Source organism: Ranitomeya imitator, chromosome 1, assembly GCF_032444005.1.
Source record: "Ranitomeya imitator isolate aRanImi1 chromosome 1, aRanImi1.pri, whole genome shotgun sequence".
Lineage (NCBI taxonomy): Eukaryota > Metazoa > Chordata > Amphibia > Anura > Dendrobatidae > Ranitomeya > Ranitomeya imitator.
In genome coordinates, this window is record NC_091282.1 from 956,485,658 (window position 1) to 956,504,487 (window position 18,830).

Genomic DNA, 18,830 nt, shown 5'->3' on the forward strand with positions numbered 1-18,830 from the left:
AAATTTTATTATGTTTAAGTAGTAGATGCCTTGAGAGACTATGTTTTAAAAAGCCATTTTTTGCTCTATTTCTGTGGCCATTAATGCGGGACCGCAGTGTCTGTACAGTGCGTCCCACATACTGCAAACCACAACTGCATGTGATGACATATTCAACATGATCACTACTACAGGTGAGTCTTTGTGAGATTTCAAAGACATCACCAGTATTATTGCATTTAATAGTTTTAGCCCCATGATCTAGGATCCCACAGGTGCAACATTTTTTGGAGTTACATTTAAAAACTCCGGTGCCTTGAAGAACTCCACATAAAGTTTGATCCTTATTTTTAAAAATGTTTTTTCTTTTTGGATCCAACTGTTTTTTTAATTTACTGGGGGCCACCAAATTTTTCAAAGTTTTCCCCCTTCTATATGTAATCCCTGGTTTATCAGGGAGATGTTTTCCCAAGACAGGGTCACGCTTCAAGATGCACCAATATTTAGAAAGCACAGTTCTTATGATTTTATTGCCCCTATTGAATGTTGTCACAAAATTCAATTTCCAGCGATCATCACTTTTTTCCTTACCAGTAGTCAAAGTGTCCCCCTTCCTGGTTTTTCCTTTTAAACATTCTTCCTGTGTTTTTATTTTGTTGTCCCTATATGCACCATTTATCAAATTTTTCGGGTATCTTTTTTCTTTAAATTTTCTTTTTAAAATTTTAGACTGAGCTACATAATCAGATTCTCTCGTACAATTCTTTCTGATGCGATAAAATTGGCTGTGGGGTATATTAACCTTCCACTTCTTGTAATGTGCACTATTGAAATCTAAAAAGCCATTTGAATCCACTTTTTTGAAGTGGGATTTCGTGATGATTTTTTTACCACTATGGCTGATCTCTAAATCAAGAAGTACAATTTTTTCTTTATTAATTTGTGATGTAAAGGTAATCCCCCAGGTGTTATTATTGAGCTCCTTTATGAATTGTGCCGCTTCCTCCTCTGTCCCCTTCCATATGATAATCAGATCATCTATGAAGCGCTTATAAAGCCTTATTTTGTCATAGAAAACAGGCTTAGAAAGTGACGATGAGGACTCGAATCGCCCCATGAATAAGTTTGCGAAACTTGGCGCGACCTGAGTCCCCATCGCGGTGCCGAGCAACTGTAAGTACAGTATGCCTTCAAAAATGAACACATTGTGTTCAAGAATGAATTTCAGACCCTTTAACAGAAAATCTCTTTGTTCGGGGAGCATCTCTGTCTTTGCTAAATAAAAACCCACTGCATTTACCCCCATTTCGTGATCTATGTTGGAATATAATGAATTAACATCCAATGAGATAAAGGAATAATTATCTTCCCATTCAATATCCCTCAGCTCCTCGATTAATTGTGTGGAATCTCTCAAATATGAAGGAAGAGACTTTACTAGATCTTGTAAAAACAAGTCAATATAATGAGAAAGATGACAAGTTAAAGACCCTATTCCTGATATAATTGGTCTACCAGGTGGTTTTTCACAGTTTTTATGCACTTTTGGTAGATGATAAAGTAACGCCATGGTTGGCGCAGGATTTGATAAAAACCTTTTTTCTGTTTTATTGAGAATGTTCCTCTCATAGGCTTCCTTAATCATATGGTGATAGTCCCGAACAAAGGATTGTGTAGGATCTTCTTTTAGAATTTTGTAATATCTCATATCAGACAATATGTTCAAAGCTTCCTCAATATAGTCAGATCTGTTTTGCACAACTACTCCCCCTCCTTTATCAGCTTGCCTTTTTACTATATCTGTATTTTGTCTCAAATCCTCCAATGCCATTTTCTCTCTTTTAGAGATATTGTTCTCCTTTTTTATCTTGTTTTTTCCAGTTCCATGCTTTTGGATTTTATGTTTATTATTATTATTTTCCCATTTCCTAAATTCTTCAGATACTAATGAAAAAAAGGTATCTATATTTGGTCCTCGGTGTTGATGAGGATTAAATAGAGATTTTGGGTGTACCTCCTTATGGATATATTCCCTTTCTTTGTTTGTCTCTATTGGGATCAGTATTTTTGGGGGATCCCCAATGTCCCCATTTTTTTCGTTCAACAAGAAATGCCTTTTAAGAGTGAGTTTACGAGTGTACGCATTTAAATCGAGAAAAAGATCGAATGCATTCATATCTTGAGCAGGGCAGAAATTTAGTCCCCTACTTAAAATTTCCATTTCTGAGGAGGATAAAATATGGGACGATAAATTAAATATTTTAACCAGAGGCGGATTTAGTTGTTTATAAGTTTCAGGATTCCTTGTTTTTTTACATATTCTCAGATTTCTATTAGATCCCTTTCCTCTTTTTCCTCTTGCTCTACTTTTCTTTTTTTGGATCTTGATATTACAGTTGGTGCGAAGTAATTTGTAATATGATTCTTTTGTATTGGACTGAAAATTTGAGCTGTTTGTGAAGAACTGATTAGTGGTGGTAAAATTATTTCTGAAACACTTGGACGTGTGGGACCTATCTCTAAAAAAGAGATGTTGGATACTACTGAAGATGGTGATGGAGTGGGCGCTTGTAATACTGTGGTGAATGTAGATGGGGATTCTGTATGATCATGGATAGTTAGTTCATTTATATCAAATTCAACATTGGAAATTTCCAACCTGTGGGAAGCAGTAGGAATTTCCAATGGGGGAAGTCCAGGATAAGGGAGAGGTAATGTTGGAGCATTTTTCATTATAATGATCCTGGGCTCTAATGGAATGTTTTTTTCAATGGGTGAAGGTTTTTTCTTTTTTGCATTTTTATTCAATATGGTGTGAATGTTCTCGGGGGTAGACGTATTTAGAGGTAATTTAATTTGAGATATAGTTGTTTCAATATCATGTATATTTTTTATATTTGAATTGATTATAGTCCTTGTTTGTTTTAAACCTAATTCCTGTGGGACCAGGACTTCTGTTCTTAAATTACTAGGTTTTTTCTTTGTTGGTTCATTGATACCTATCAGGTTTTTATTCCTGATTGGTTCCTTTGACATTGGTTTAGTTTTAACAGTATCCCTACGAAATTTTTTTATTTTTACATCTACTAGATCATTTTCAAATACTTTGAGTTTCCTGGTAATGTCATCATTCACCAAATTAAAAAAATGTAAACTTTTAAACTTTTCAAGTTCAAGTAATTTCTTTTCACAAATCATTGTGGCTTTACTGGCTAGCTCAGAACGCTTTTCCACTAACAAACTCATAAGACTATAAGAACAATCATTTAAAATATTATTCCAATTATTGGTACAATTACTGTCATCTGAAAAAGTACTATTAAAATGTATCTTCAAACCATTTGGAACAATTTTTTGATGAATACAAATACCTAGAAATTCTGCATCAATCTGATGTCTTATTTCCATCTTCATATGTTTTTCAAAGTCCAAAAATAGACCAGTGATGGTCCTTTTTGTCTCAATATCAATCACAGGTTCAGTACAAGAATTATCCAACCTTGTATTAGTCATGTTCTTAATGGATGATAACAGCTCCTTTCTCCTCTCAATTCTGTTGTTATAATACTCCATTTTCACTCTAGGCTGCTCGCTCCCCTTTGCTGTCTGGGGTGTCGATCTTCAACCGATTAGGAAGAACTCCTTTCGGTAACAATATACAAAAAAATCCTGTTTGGGAGAGAAGAACAGACAAATCGCGGCGCCCTAAGTGCGTAAACACAATATTATAGTCTTTAAAGGGTGCACAATTTTATGCACTCACCTGATAAAAGACTAAAATGGCTTTAGATTGTGTATCCTCCAAATTCCCTCTGAGATACTTTTCAATATACAGGGCTTGCAGCTTGCCTCGGGTGGATCCAAGTGAGAGAGCCAGAGTAAGGCTCACACAGGATGAGTAGTTCAAGAAAAGCACATCCAGCCCATGAATGGCAGCGCTTCCCAGGACTCACATTCAAAGATGATATTTCATATTTTTTTATTTTATAACTTAAAATAGAAGAGATACAACGCGTTTCGGATACAGTATATATCCTTCTTCAGGTATCATAAAAACACAGTACAAATCCTACTAGTATAAAATTCAATTACACTTATATATAGTATCACACCTTTTATCCCAGTCTCAGAAACTTGATTTGGGGTGTGGACCAAGTTCAGGAAAACACCCACTGATTGATACAGCCTTGTTAACATTGATGCAAGAAAGAGAGAGAAAAAAAAAAAATAAATAAAATAAATAAATAAATAAAAAAATATATCAAAGGAAAAAAAAAAAAAACACACACAAGAAGAAGAAAAAAAGATCACAAGAAAAAAAAAAAAAATCCTTTAAACTCTCTCTATGATATCATTCAATCCATTTGGAAATAATGTTCCCAAACGATATATCCAAAACGTTTCTTTCCTGTTTAAAAGAGCATTCCTGTTTGCAACTCCAGAGGGTATCTGCTCCACTGGAGTTACTTTTATGTTAAAAATTTTATTATGTTTAAGTAGTAGATGCCTTGAGAGACTATGTTTTAAAAAGCCATTTTTTGCTCTAAAAATGGTACAGACTGCCATATTCCACGTTATAATTTTGTGGCAGTGAAATTGTTCTGTGCGTAGAGATCTTGCACAGTAAAAAAAATATTTTTTTTGCCGTTGCTAACGTGATTCAGTACTCCATATCCTACGTTGTAATTTTGTGATGGTGAAATTAAGCTGTCTGCAGAGCTCATGTAGATTAAAAAATGTTTCTGTTTCTAAACGTGATACAGGCCACCATATCCTACCATGTCATTTTATGAAAGAGAAATTGTTCAGTGTGCATAGCTGTTGCACAGTAAAAAAGTTTTTTTTTTTTTGCAAACGTCATACAGCAGGCTAGATCTGAGTTTGAAATTGTTTGGAGCATATCTTGTATATTATACAGGCCTCATCCAAACTAAAAACAAATTTGTTGTTACTAACGTGATACTGTAAGGAAAATCTAATTTTGAAATTGTTTGGAGCATCTAGTCTATGTTATACAGGCCTCATCCACAGAAAAAATATTTTCTTACTAACAGTATGGGGACTACAGTATTACAGTATGGGAGATCTCATTTTGAAATTGTTTGGAGCATATCTTCTTTGTCATACAGGCATATCTTCTTTGGCATGAACACAGAGTCATGCAGCTGAGTAGGTCATCTGAAGAGGTGAAGGAGGAAGAAGACAAAGACACACACATAGCTATGCAGCCACGATGAGCAATGTTTGCTCAGCCACAACTGTGGCTATGGCCAGTAGCATTCGAGGGTCTGCAGCTCACAGAGGCAGCAATGGTTTCCTAGCCTTTTTGACACTGCAAAAGATAAGCCAACTCATGTATTCTACCAACATTGCAAAAAAAACTGAGTAGAGGAAAAAAGTGCAATAATTTGACTACTACATGCATGAACCTTTACATGCGCAATCAACATGCATTACGCTGGGAATCCCACTGCGCTAAAATGCAGACCTCAACATCCATCAGCCACCCCATCAATCACATCTGCTGCTTTTTCTTCCTCCTCTGTTACTATTCCATGTATTGTGATGCAGGTCTCTGACGGCAGGACCAAGGGTTCTTTACCGTCTCCAGTCAGGCTGATTGAGAGCCCCTCAACAGGGCAGAGCAAAGTACGCCTGCGCCGGAGCCGTGGCTGAAGATCAGAAGAGGACGTCTTGTAATGAAGATGGGAGGCGCCAGAGCGGACCAGAGACACCCATCTGACCTGACCAGCAGCGGGACCGCCCCTGGGTGAGTATAATATAACGTCTTTTTCTCCTCTTTCAGGTAACATCGGGGGCTTATCTACAGCATTACAGAATGCTGTAGATAAGCCCCTGATGCCGGTGGGCTTACCTCACCCGCGATTTTCAGGGTGCAGGTTCCCTTTAAGAAAGCTATGCCTGCACTACACCAGTATGTTGCAGACACCATCACCTGTTCCTTGACTAAATCTATGTCTGCTAGGGTGCATTTCACTACAGACACTTGAGCGAGTAACCATGGTGAAGGGCGTTACATCTTGCTGACTGGACACTGGGTGACTCTGGAGGTTTTGGGGGCAGGTGGGGAAGGTGTTGCTCCACAAGTCTTGGAATCCCCAAGGCTGACAGGACAAATCTCTATATTTCACAGTTCTGCGTCTGTCTCCTCCTTTGCCTCCTCTAGAGATTCCACCTGCCCCCTCAACTTCTGCCTTAATGAAACACGTGTTCCAACAGTGCAGTGCGAATCCCCACCACCACTGTACTGCGCAGTCAGGGCTCACCGCAATCAGGCAGTGTTAAAATTGATATGCCCTGGAGATCACAGTTATACAGCTGAAGAGTTGTGGACAGCTCTCCAGGCCAAGTTTGAGCAATGGCTGTCTCCGCTGAACCTCCATCCAGGGAAGGCCATGTCCAATAATGGTGCAAACCTGGTGGTGGCCCTATGCCAAGGCAAGGTCACACATGTGCCTTGCATGGTCCACATCCTCAACCTGGTAGTACAGCGTTTTCTCCGCCACTATCCTGGCCAGGGTGAGCTGCTCTAGAAAGCTGTGTGCTCACTTCCATTGTTCGTACCCTGAAGGTCATCAATTTGCATCCATACAGAGGTCTTTGTCCATGCCAGTTAACAGGTTGATATGCGATGTGCCAACATGGTGGATTTCTGCACATGTTGCAGTGACTGTGGCATTTAACATGCAATGGCAGGGGGTGCACCATTCAACTTGCCCATTGGCTCGCTCATGACATGATCGCGGGACGCTGAAGGGTTACTATTACAAGCAGGGGTCTGCTGAAGACCCCCATGTCAGTCATTACAATTCTCCTGTGATAGCCAGCATTTAGCTGCCATTCATAGGCAATTGTAGTTTTCACTATACATAACAGTGCTGATGCAAACCTACAGAGGACTGTGTGAAAAAGTGATTGCCCCCTAAACCTAATAACTGATTGGCCACACTTTGCAGCAACAACTGCTATCAATTGTTTGTGATAACTGGCAATGAGTCTTTTACAACACTCTGGAGGAATTTTTGCCCACTCATCTTTACAGAACTGTTGTAATTGAGCCACACTGAAGGGTTTTTGAGCATGAACCGCCTTTTTAAGGTCATGCCACAGCATTTCAATCAGAATAAGTTCATAATTTTGACCAGGCCACTCCAAAGTCTTAATTTTTTTTTCTTAAGCTATTCAGAGGTGGACCTGCTGGTGTGTTTGGTATTAATCTCCTGCTGTATTACCCAAGTGAGTTTCAGCTTGAGGTCACAAACAGATGGCCTGACATTCTCCTTCAGGATTTTTTGGTAGACAGCAGAATTAATGCTTCCAGTTACCAGAGCAAGGCTTCCAGGTCCTGAAGCAGCAAAAAAAGTCCCAGACCACCACCATATTTAACTGTTGGTATGATGTTTATTTTCTGAAATGCTGTGTTACTACAATGCCAGATGAAATGGGACATGCACTTTCCGAAAAGGTCAGCTTTTGTCTCATCAGTCCACAGAGTATTCTCCCAAAAGTCTTGGGGATTATCAAGATATTTTCTGGCATAACAGAGACGAGCCTTTATGTTCTTATTGCTCAGCAGTGGTTTTCATCTTGTAACTCTGAATTGCAGGCCATTTTTGCCCAGTCTCTTTCACAAGGAGGAGTCATGAACAGTGACCTTAAATGAGGCAAATGAGGCCTGCGGTTCTTTGGATGTCGTTGTGGGGTATTTTTTTTACTTTTTGGGTGAGTCATTGCTGTGTTCTTGGGGTAATTTTTGCAAGCTGGCCATTCCTGGGAAAATCCAATTTTGTTTCATGATTTCGCCATTTGCGGATACTGGCTCTCACTGTGGTTCACTGGTGTCCCAATGCTTTAGAAATAGCTTTATAACCTTTCAAAGCCTGATAGCTCTCAAGTCGTTTGCTTTTTATTTGTTTTAATTTCTTTAGATCGTGGCATAATGTCTGGATTTGAGGATCTTTTGGACTACTTCGCTTTATCAGGCAGGTCCTATTTAAGTGATTTCTTGATTGAGAACAGGTGTGGCAGTAATCAGGCCTGGGTGTGGCTAGGGAATTTAAACTCAGCTTCCCAAAGATGCATTAAACCATAGTTAATTTATGTTTTAAGTGGGGACAATCACTTTTGGATTTCTTTTTCTTCTAATAATAAAGACTTTCATTTAAAAACTGAATTTTGCAATTACTTGTGTTATCTTTGTCTTAAATTTAAATTTGTTTGGTGATCTGAAACATTAAAGTGTGACAAACATGCAAAAGAATGGAAATCAGTGAGGGGGCAAACACTTTTTCACACGACAGTATTCACTGTTGAATGCCTGGACAGTACAGAGATTAATCTGCTGCCTCAGGTTATGTGCCCAGAGACCAGGGACCCAAAAACCCAAAGACCCAGAGAACAGCTAAAAAGAAATAGAACAACAGTGTACTAAAAAAGAAAAGCAAAGATGGCCATCAGCAGCAAATGTGAAGTTCACAGTGCCAAATCTAATTAACTTGAACTACTAATCCTAGAAATTCAAGCCAAAGCTCCTGTTGATAAAAAAAAGGTACATGGAAATGCATACAGGAATCTAAACCTGACCAGTACCAGAAGACTGGGTAGAGAAGGATCAAAAAGCACAAAGCACCATCTCCCTCAGTATATATGATGATCAGATAGTGAACTCGTAAAAGTGAAACTGCAAAAGAAATGTGGGAACAACTGCAGAAAGTGTATGAAAGGATAAATCTCAGCAATATGCTTTAATCAGAAAACTGTATCAATCGAAGCCAGACCTGGGCAAAGTGCGGCCTGCTGGTCACATCCGACCCTCTGGCTGTTCTAGTCCGGCCCGTGGACCGAGACAACCAAGGGGCCGAAAACAGCGGACCATGGGCTGCACCTGGCCTGCCCATGAAATCGTTGTCTCTGCTGCCCAATCGCTGTCTCTGTAGTCACTCTCCATCCACGCTGACTGCATTGGTGGAGGTGGGGTGAAACAGCTGATGCGATGATGTCATGTACTTGAAATGGAAGGGATATATTTGAAGAAGAGTTGGAATTACTGCTGTGTTATACTTGTTTCCTTGGTGCTTCCGTACTATGATTGCTGGGTGGTTTATATGGCCTCAGATGCTGATCATGTGTGGGCTCATATGCTGGACATGGGGAGACTTTCTGGGCCTCATATTCTGGCCATGGGGAGGCTATGTGAGGCACATGTGGACATGGGGAGGCTGTGTGGGGCTCATATAGTGGCAATGGGGTGGCTGTGTGGCACTCAAATGCAGGACATGGGAAGACTGTATGGGGCTCATATGCTGAACATTGGGAGGCTGTGTGAGCCTCAGATGCTGGACATGGGGAGACTGTGTGGGCCTCAGATGCTGGACATAGGGAGAATGTGTGGGCCTCAGAAGCTGAACATGGGAAGGCTGTGTGGGCCTCAGATGCTGGCCATGGAGAGGCTGTGTGGGCCTCAGATGCTGGCTATGGGAAGGCTGTATGTGCCTTAAATGCTGGCTATGGGGAGGCTGTGTGGGCCTCAGATGCTGGCTTTGGGGAGGATGTGTGGCTATCACAATATATTAAAGGTATTTGGGTTCATATGGTATATAGAGGGATCTCAGCATACTTCAATGTTAAGTGATATAATTAATATTAGTATAATTATTAATATAATTATTTATTAATAAGTTGATATTAAGATTGAGCCTTATTAATTTCAGCTTATTGGTTTGTCCCTTCAAAAGTCACATTTTACATGTGGCCCCTTGGGAAAATTAATTGCCCAGCCCTGTTCTAACCTAAATGTGGGCCAAGATAAGCAGGATTGCATAACAAATGCTCTAGAAATGGTGGAGGAAACGCCTGAGGAGCATTGGGGAAGAGCTAAAGGATTTTCATGTTGTTGCAATACTACTAAGCAGTCTACCAGAAAGCTATGACACACTTGTAACTGAACTAGTTGTGTACCTAGATTATGAGCTTACATTGGAGTAGGTCAGAGGAAAGCTTATAGATGAGTATAAGAAAATGACAGAAAGTATAAGCAGCAGGAGGGTATCCAAAGCATAATCCACTTTAAAATCCCAAGATCTACCCCAAAATAAAAGTAATTTGAAGGAAACAGGTGTTTTCTTTGCAAGAAATCAGGGCACCTAAAGGCTGATTGCAGAGTCCGGAAAGGCAAAATAAATTAGCTGACAAGCAAAATAATCATCAAAGGAATCAATGGGACTTTATTGAGGAATGTGACACTTCAAGTAGTGAAGGTGCATTTATTGTTAATGCAAGTACATCAAAGCATAGACTCTGAGGCAATTAGTCATATGACTAATGACAGTAGCTTCTTCTCTAACTTTGACTAAAGTAAGTAATAGAAAGTGATCTTGGCTAATGGTCAGTATATGAATTCAGTGTGAATAGGAGATGGTTACATTATTTGTCAAGTATCCCCAACACAAATAGAAAGATCCCAGTAAAGGATGTGCTCTTTGTCCCTAGTCTTGAAAGCAATCTGTTATCTGTGAAAAAACTTACAAGACAAGGAAATGAAGTTATATTTAAAGATGAGAGCTGTATCATGTCAAAAGAAGGTCACACACTAATTATTATTAGAGAAGGAAAAATCAAAGATGAGTTGTACCAGCTAAAATGCAAAGGAACATGTATACACTTCTAAACATGAACAGCACAAGAACTGTATCCATGTATTTCACAGGCATCTTGCGTATAGAGACCCAGAAGCAATGAGAAAATTAGTTAATAAACAACTTGCTGGCAGACGATATGTGTAATCAGAAAATGAAATGTACTAGCTGACTTAAAGGGAAAATGTCAAGAAAATATTTTGCTAAGAATAGTACTACAAAATCAAGAACACTTTCTGGACTTAATACACACAGATGTTTGTTGTCCAATGAGTATTCAAAATCCTGGAAAGAACAGATATTTTCTTACATTTATCCATGATTATTCAAGACTAGATGGTAGCCCGATTTTAACGCATCGGGTATTCTAGAATATGTATGTAGTTTATTTATGAAGATTTTAGAATATTACATTGAATACACTGGATTTGGTTGGCTGCGATCAATTAGCAAAGCGTGGTTCAACTCCCGCGCCAATTCGTGGCCGGACTATGCCTGTCACTGATTGTTCACAGCCGGCCACGTAGTATATAACACAGCCACATAGTATATAACAGCGCACATAGTAAATAGCACAGCCACATAGAATATTGCACAGCCACGTAGTGTATGGCAGAGCCACGTAGTATATAGCACAGCCACATAGGATATAGCACAGCCCACGGAGTATATAGCAGAGCCAAGTAGTATAGAGCACAGCCCATGGAGTGCATAACAGCCCACATAGCATATAACACAAATTCTTAAAAGGAGAAAATGAAGGCACTCACCAGTCTTCCAAAAGATTCCTTTATTAACACCAACTCCAGATAAAATTCATGGCCGGGGGAGAAGGAGCCGAAGCTCGTGTGAGCAGAGGAGGACGACGGCCGTTTCGCGCTGTGCCTGTGCTTCTACGGGTCAATCTGTGCTCAGGTAAGACAGCGGAAATAGTGTACCGGCCCTGACACCTCCCACTACCAAAACCCTCCCACAAATCACAAAATACACCAAATATAAAAAGCACATTTAAAAACATTAAGACAAACATCTGAGACTACTTCTAAAGCTCTAACATGAATCTCTATACTATGTTCACAGTAATATCATACCCCAAATATTGGCATAGGTTCAAGCTTGCAATCTACCTGACTCCAGGGTATTGCCTCTGTCTCTATAAGAAAATGGACATGTCCACTCGATCATTGAAGCCAAGCGGACCCAACGCATTACTGCGCATGATCCACCTGGCCTCACGTCTCAGGAGTAAGTTATTCCAATCTCCTCCTTGGGCCGGCAGAATAACACTTTCTATTCCAGCAAAGGTAAGACATTGCACATTACCACCATGCTCCTCTCTCACATGCGAAATCAGACGTGGGACTCCTTTCCCTGTCACCACAAACCGGCAATGTTCGCGAAAATGTATATGTAGTGGCCGAATTGTCTTCCCAATATAATACAACCTGCATGGGCAAAATATAACATACACCACATGGTCAGTTCTACAAGTGATGAAATCATTAACCGTGTGTTCCACGGCTCCCATACGTAAAACGCGATCGGTCGTATGTTGTCGGCAGTATGAACAGTGCCCACATTTAAAATTGCCTTTGGGAGTGACCGAAATGAGCCAATTACTACCCTGCTTAGTAATGCAGTTCCTCACTATTTTATCTCTCAGTCTCACACTCCTTTTGTTGGCTATTAGCGGGCCTCTAGCTACTATCTCCGACAGCTCTCTGTCACGTCCTAACAAATGCCGATTCTTCTTTATGGCCAACCTTATTTGCTGATCCATGTTACTATGTTTGAAGCAAAAAGTAAACCGTTTCTCCAAATGTTGATTACGAACAGCTACCTTCTTGTCTACTTCTCTATTTCTCCTCTCATTACTCACTTTGTCCAAGTTGGTAGTTAATAACTTTTCAGGGTACCCTCTCTGTTTAAATCTGACCTCCATCTCTCTAGACTGACGCAGGAACCCCTTTTCCGTGTTGTTCATTCTACTTACCCTCACAAACTGACTGTATGGAAGGGCTCTTTTTGTATGCATAGGGTGAAAGCTGTCATAATACATCATAGTGTTGGCTGCTACCGGTTTCCGATAAAGTGACGTACAGATCTTCCCTTCTTTCACCTCTACTAGGAAGTCCAGGAATTCTAGCCTCTGACCTCCAAACACGGAGGTGAAAGCCATATTCATGTCATTGACCTGATTTAAACTTGTTACAAAATCCTGGAATACGTCCTCCGTGCCGTCCCAGATCACTACTATGTCATCAATATATCTCTGATAAAATTTGATGTGCTGCAAGAAGACATTTTCACTAGAGTATATACAGTGGGGCAAAAAAAGTATTTAGTCAGTCAGCAATAGTGCAAGTTCCACCACTTAAAAAGATGAGAGGCGTCTGTAATTTACATCATAGGTAGACCTCAACTATGGGAGACAAACTGAGAAAAAAAAATCCAGAAAATCACATTGTCTGTTTTTTTATCATTTTTTTTTGCATATTATAGTGGAAAATAAGTATTTGGTCAGAAACAAACAATCAAGATTTCTGGCTCTCACAGACCTGTAACTTCTTCTTTAAGAGTCTCCTCTTTCCTCCACTCATTACCTGTAGTAATGGCACCTGTTTAAACTTGTTATCAGTATAAAAAGACACCTGTGCACACCCTCAAACAGTCTGACTCCAAACTCCACTATGGTGAAGACCAAAGAGCTGTCAAAGGACACCAGAAACAAAATTGTAGCCCTGCACCAGGCTGGGAAGACTGAATCTGCAATAGCCAACCAGCTTGGAGTGAAGAAATCAACAGTGGGAGCAATAATTAGAAAATGGAAGACATACAAGACCACTGATAATCTCCCTCGATCTGGGGCTCCACGCAAAATCCCACCCCGTGGGGTCAGAATGATCACAAGAACGGTGAGCAAAAATCCAAGAACCACGCGGGGGGACCTAGTGAATGAACTGCAGAGAGCTGGGACCAATGTAACAAGGCCTACCATAAGTAACACACTACGCCACCATGGACTCAGATCCTACAGTGCCAGACGTGTCCCACTGCTTAAGCCAGTACATGTCCGGGCCCGTCTGAAGTTTGCTAGAGAGCATTTGGATGATCCAGAGGAGTTTTGGGAGAATGTCCTATGGTCTGATGAAACCAAACTGGAACTGTTTGGTAGAAACACAACTTGTCGTGTTTGGAGGAAAAAGAATACTGAGTTGCATCCATCAAACACCATACCTACTGTAAAGCATGGTGGTGGAAACATCATGCTTTGGGGCTGTTTCTCTGCAAAGGGGCCAGGACGACTGATCCGGGTACATGAAAGAATGAATGGGGCAATGTATCGTGAGATTTTGAGTGCAAACCTCCTTCCATCAGCAAGGGCATTGAAGATGAAACGTGGCTGGGTCTTTCAAAATGACAATGATCCAAAGCACACCGCCAGGGCAACGAAGGAGTGGCTTAGTAAGAAGCATTTCAAGGTCCTGGAGTGGCCTAGCCAGTCTCCAGATCTCAACCCTATAGAAAACCTTTGGCGGGAGTTGAAAGTCCGTGTTGCCAAGCGAAAAGCCAAAAACATCACTGCTCTAGAGGAGATCTGCATGGAGGAATGGGCCAACATACCAACAACAGTGTGTGGCAACCTTGTGAAGACTTACAGAAAACGTTTGACCTCTGTCATTGCCAACAAAGGATATATTACAAATAGTGTTGAGCGATACCTTCCGATATCGGAAAGTATCGGTATCGGATTGGATCAGCCGATATTCCAAAAATATCGGATATCGCCGATACCGATACCCGATCCCAATGCAAGTCAATGGGACCAAAATATCGGAATTAAAATAAACACTTTCTTTCCTTGTAGGTTCATTCTACATGAAGGAAAACAACAAAGAATAATGCAGGATGTATTTGGGGAGGTGGCGGAGACATTAAAGTCATAGAGGTTTAGCGCAATCAAATAGAATAGCCTTTTTTTTTTTTTTTTAAAGACGTTCGTAGTGACAAAGATATTGACTATGTAATTTTTTTTTTATTTTGTCAGATATTGATGTTTCACTATTCCACGCCCCTTCCCCTTTTTTTTTTTTTACTTTTCCCACACTTTCATCTTCATCATCATCAGCATCTTTGACATCAACTTTCTTCACCTTATTCATCTTCTTCTTCATCTTCTACCTATTTTTTTTTTATTACATTCTTCATATTCATTTTATTCAACTATTATTATTCTTCCTATTCTACATATTCATTTTCTTCAACTATTATTATTCTTCCTATTCTACTTCTTCATCATATTCTCATTTGTGACAGGCATTCCCGTAGTTGTTATCTATAAAAGTTTGAAGATTACACCTTCCGTTCTGCCAGTCACAAAAGTTACATTTGTCCGCGTTCAGTTTGGCCTGCAGCATCAGGCTTTATCCAGGGGCACCACGAGGAGGAACGGACTCACCCCCATACACTGCTTAGTCTTCTTCTGCATATAATTTAGATAATATCTTTTGCTCTGATATTAAGTGTTATGCTTAATGTTCTTCTGCTCTTTGTTCTGCAGCCTCTTGTTCTTCTGCTTCTCGGTCTTCCATGTCGTCGTCTCCAGGGTGGTCGTCTCCAGGGTCGTCGTCTACGCCGTCGTCGTCTACGCCGTCGTCGTCTCCACCGTCGTCGTCTCCGCCGTCGTCATCGTCATCGGGGTGGTCTTCCGGGTCGTCGACTTTAGGGTCTTCAACTTGGAAATGTAGCAGAAGGTACAAGAAGGCTGAGAAAATGCCAAGAACCAGCTGATGGAACTGGAACTCGGATGGCTACCCGAAGGTTCAAGAGCCTATGGAACTACCGAGGACCAGCTGACGTTACTGGAACCCGGTTACTAAGCAGGAGGTACCCGTGCTAAAAAGCACTACCAAGGACCGCCTGATGTTGGCGGAACTCGGATACCCAGAAGGAGGCACCTAAGCCAAAGGCTCTGCCCGGAACCAGCTGACGTTACTGGAACCAGGATGGGGAGCAGAAGGTACAAGAGCAAAAGACACTGCCGAGAACCAGCTGACGGTACTGGAACCCGGATGGGTAGCCGAAGGTCCAAGAGCCAATGGAACTACCGAGGACCAGCTGACGTTACTGGAACCCGGTTACTAAGCAGGAGATACCCGTGCTAAAAAGCACTACCAAGGACCACCTGACGTTGGTGGAACTTGGATGCCCAGAAGGAGGCACCTAAGCCAAAGGCTCTGCCCGGAACCAGCTGATGGTACTGGAACCAGGATGGGGAGCAGAAGGTACAAGAGCAAAAGACACTGCCGAGAACCAGCTGACGGTGCTGGAACCAGGATGTGGACCAGAAGGTCCACAGGAGAGGAGAGAACAGCTAGGCCGCGAGGCAGCCGCAGTTACCGAACCCCAACAGTCCTACAGGGGGAGCTTGACCTACTGGCACTACAGAACCAGCCTTGACTACCAATTCATGCAGCCCACATAGGAAGCTCCTAAACTGGAGGCACCCTGGAGTTGGCTAACTCGACCGCAACACGACGGGGCAACGCATAGGTGTCTCAGTGAGTTTGACAGTACCCGGAAACAGCTGACGGTGCTGGAACCAGGCTGGCCACGAGGGAGTACCCGTGACAAAAACACTGCCAGGAACCAGCTGGCGGTGCTGGAACCCGGATGCGTGGCCCCAGTGTGCAAGAGCCAATGGCACGACCGAGGACCAGCTGACGGTGCTGGAACCTGGTTACTAAGCTGTAGGTGCCCACTCTTAAATGCACTACCAAGGAACGCCTGGCGTTGGCGGAACTCGGATACCCAGGAGGAGGCACCTAAGCCAAAGGCTCGGCCCGGAACCAGCTGACGGTGCTGGAACCAGGTGGTGGACCCGAAGGTCCACAGGAGAGGAGAGAACAGCTAGGCCGCGAGGCAGCCGCAGTTACTGAACCCCAACAGTCCTACAGGGGGAGCTGGGCCTACTGGCACTACAGAACCAGCCTTGACTACCAATTCATGCAGCCCACATAGGAAGCTCCTAAACTGGAGGCACCCTGGAGTTGGCTAACTCGACCGCAACACGACGGGGCAACGCATAGGTGTCTCAGTGAGTTTGACAGTACCCGGAAACAGCTGACGGTGCTGGAACCAGGCTGGGCACGAGGGAGTAACCGTGACAAAAACACTGCCGGGAACCAGCTGGCGGTGCTGGAACCCGGATGCGTGGCCCCAGTGTGCAAGAGCCAATGGCACGACCGAGGACCAGCTGACGGTGCTGGAACCCGGTTACTAAGCTGTAGGTGCCCGCGCTTAAAAGCACTACCAAGGACCGCCTGACGTTGGCGGAACTCGGATACCCAGGAGGAGGCACCTAAGCCAAAGGCTCGGCCCGGAACCAGCTGACGGTGCTGGAACCAGGTGGTGGACCCGAAGGTCCACAGGAGAGGAGAGAACAGCTAGGCCGCGAGGCAGCCGCAGTTACCGAACCCCAACAGTCCTACAGGGGGAGCTTGGCCTACTGGCACGATAGAACCAGCCTTGACTACCAATTCACGCAGCCCACATAGGAAGCTCCTAAACTGGAGGCACCCTGGAGTTGGCTAACTCGACCGCAACACGACGGGGCAACACATAGGTGTCTCAGTGAGTTTGACAGTACCCGGAAACAGCTGACGGTGCTGGAACCAGGCTGGGCACGAGGGATTACCCGTGACAAAAACACTGCCGAGAACCAGCTGGCGGTGCTGGAACCCGGATGCGTCGCCCCAGTGTGCAAGAGCCAATGGCACGACCGAGGACCAGCTGACGGTGTTGGAACCCGGTTACTAAGCTGTAGGTGCCCGCGCTTAAAAGCACTACCAAGGACCGCCTGGCGTTGGCGGAACTCGGATACCCAGGAGGAGGCACCTAAGCCAAAGGCTCGGCCCGGAACCAGCTGACGGTGCTGGAACCAGGTGGTGGACACGAAGGTCCACAGGAGAGGAGAGAACAGCTAGGCCGCGAGGCAGCCGCAGTTACCGAACCCCAACAGTCTTACAGGGGGAGCTTGGCCTACTGGCACTACAGAACCAGCCTTGACTACCAATTCACGCAGCCCACATAGGAAGCTCCTAAACTGGAGGCACCCTGGAGTTGGCTAACTCGACCGCAACACGACGGGGCAACGCATAGGTGTCTCAGTGAGTTTGACAGTACCCGGAAACAGCTGACGGTGCTGGAACCAGGCTGGGCACGAGGGAGTACCCGTGACAAAAACACTGCCGAGAACCAGCTGGCGGTGCTGGAACCCGGTTACTAAGCTGTAGGTGCCCGCACTTAAAAGCACTACCAAGGACCGCCTGGCGTTGGCGGAACTCGGATACCCAGGAGGAGGCACCTAAGCCAAAGGCTCGGCCCAGAACCAGCTGACGGTGCTGGAACCAGGTTCTGGACCCGAAGGTCCACAGGAGAGGAGAGAACAGCTAGGCCGCGAGGCAGCCGCAGTTACCGAACCCCAACAGTCCTACAGGGGGAGCTTGGCCTACTGGCACGATAGAACCAGCCTTGACTACCAATTCACGCAGCCCACATAGGAAGCTCCTAAACTGGAGGCACCCTGGAGTTGGCTAACTCGACCGCAACACGACAGGGCAACACATAGGTGTCTCAGTGAGTTTGACAGTACCCGGAAACAGCTGACGGTGCTGGAACCAGGCTGGGCACGAGGGAGTACCCATGACAAAAACACTGCCGAGAACCAGCTGGCGGTGCTGGAACCCGGATGCGTCGCCCCAGTGTGCAAGAGCCAATGGCACGACCGAGGACCAGCTGACGGTGCTGGAACCCGGTTACTAAGCTGTAGGTGCCCGCGCTTAAAAGCACTACCAAGGACCGCCTGGCGTTGGCGGAACTCGGATACCCAGGAGGAGGCACCTAAGCCAAAGGCTCGGCCCGGAACCAGCTGACGGTGCTGGAACCAGGTGGTGGACCCGAAGGTCCACAGGAGAGGAGAGAACAGCTAGGCCGCGAGGCAGCCGCAGTTACCGAACCCCAACAGTCCTACAGGGGGAGCTTGGCCTACTGGCACTACAGAACCAGCCTTGACTACCAATTCACGCAGCCCACATAGGAAGCTCCTAAACTGGAGGCACCCTGGAGTTGGCTAACTCGACCGCAACACGACGGGGCAACGCATAGGTGTCTCAGTGAGTTTGACAGTGCCCGGAA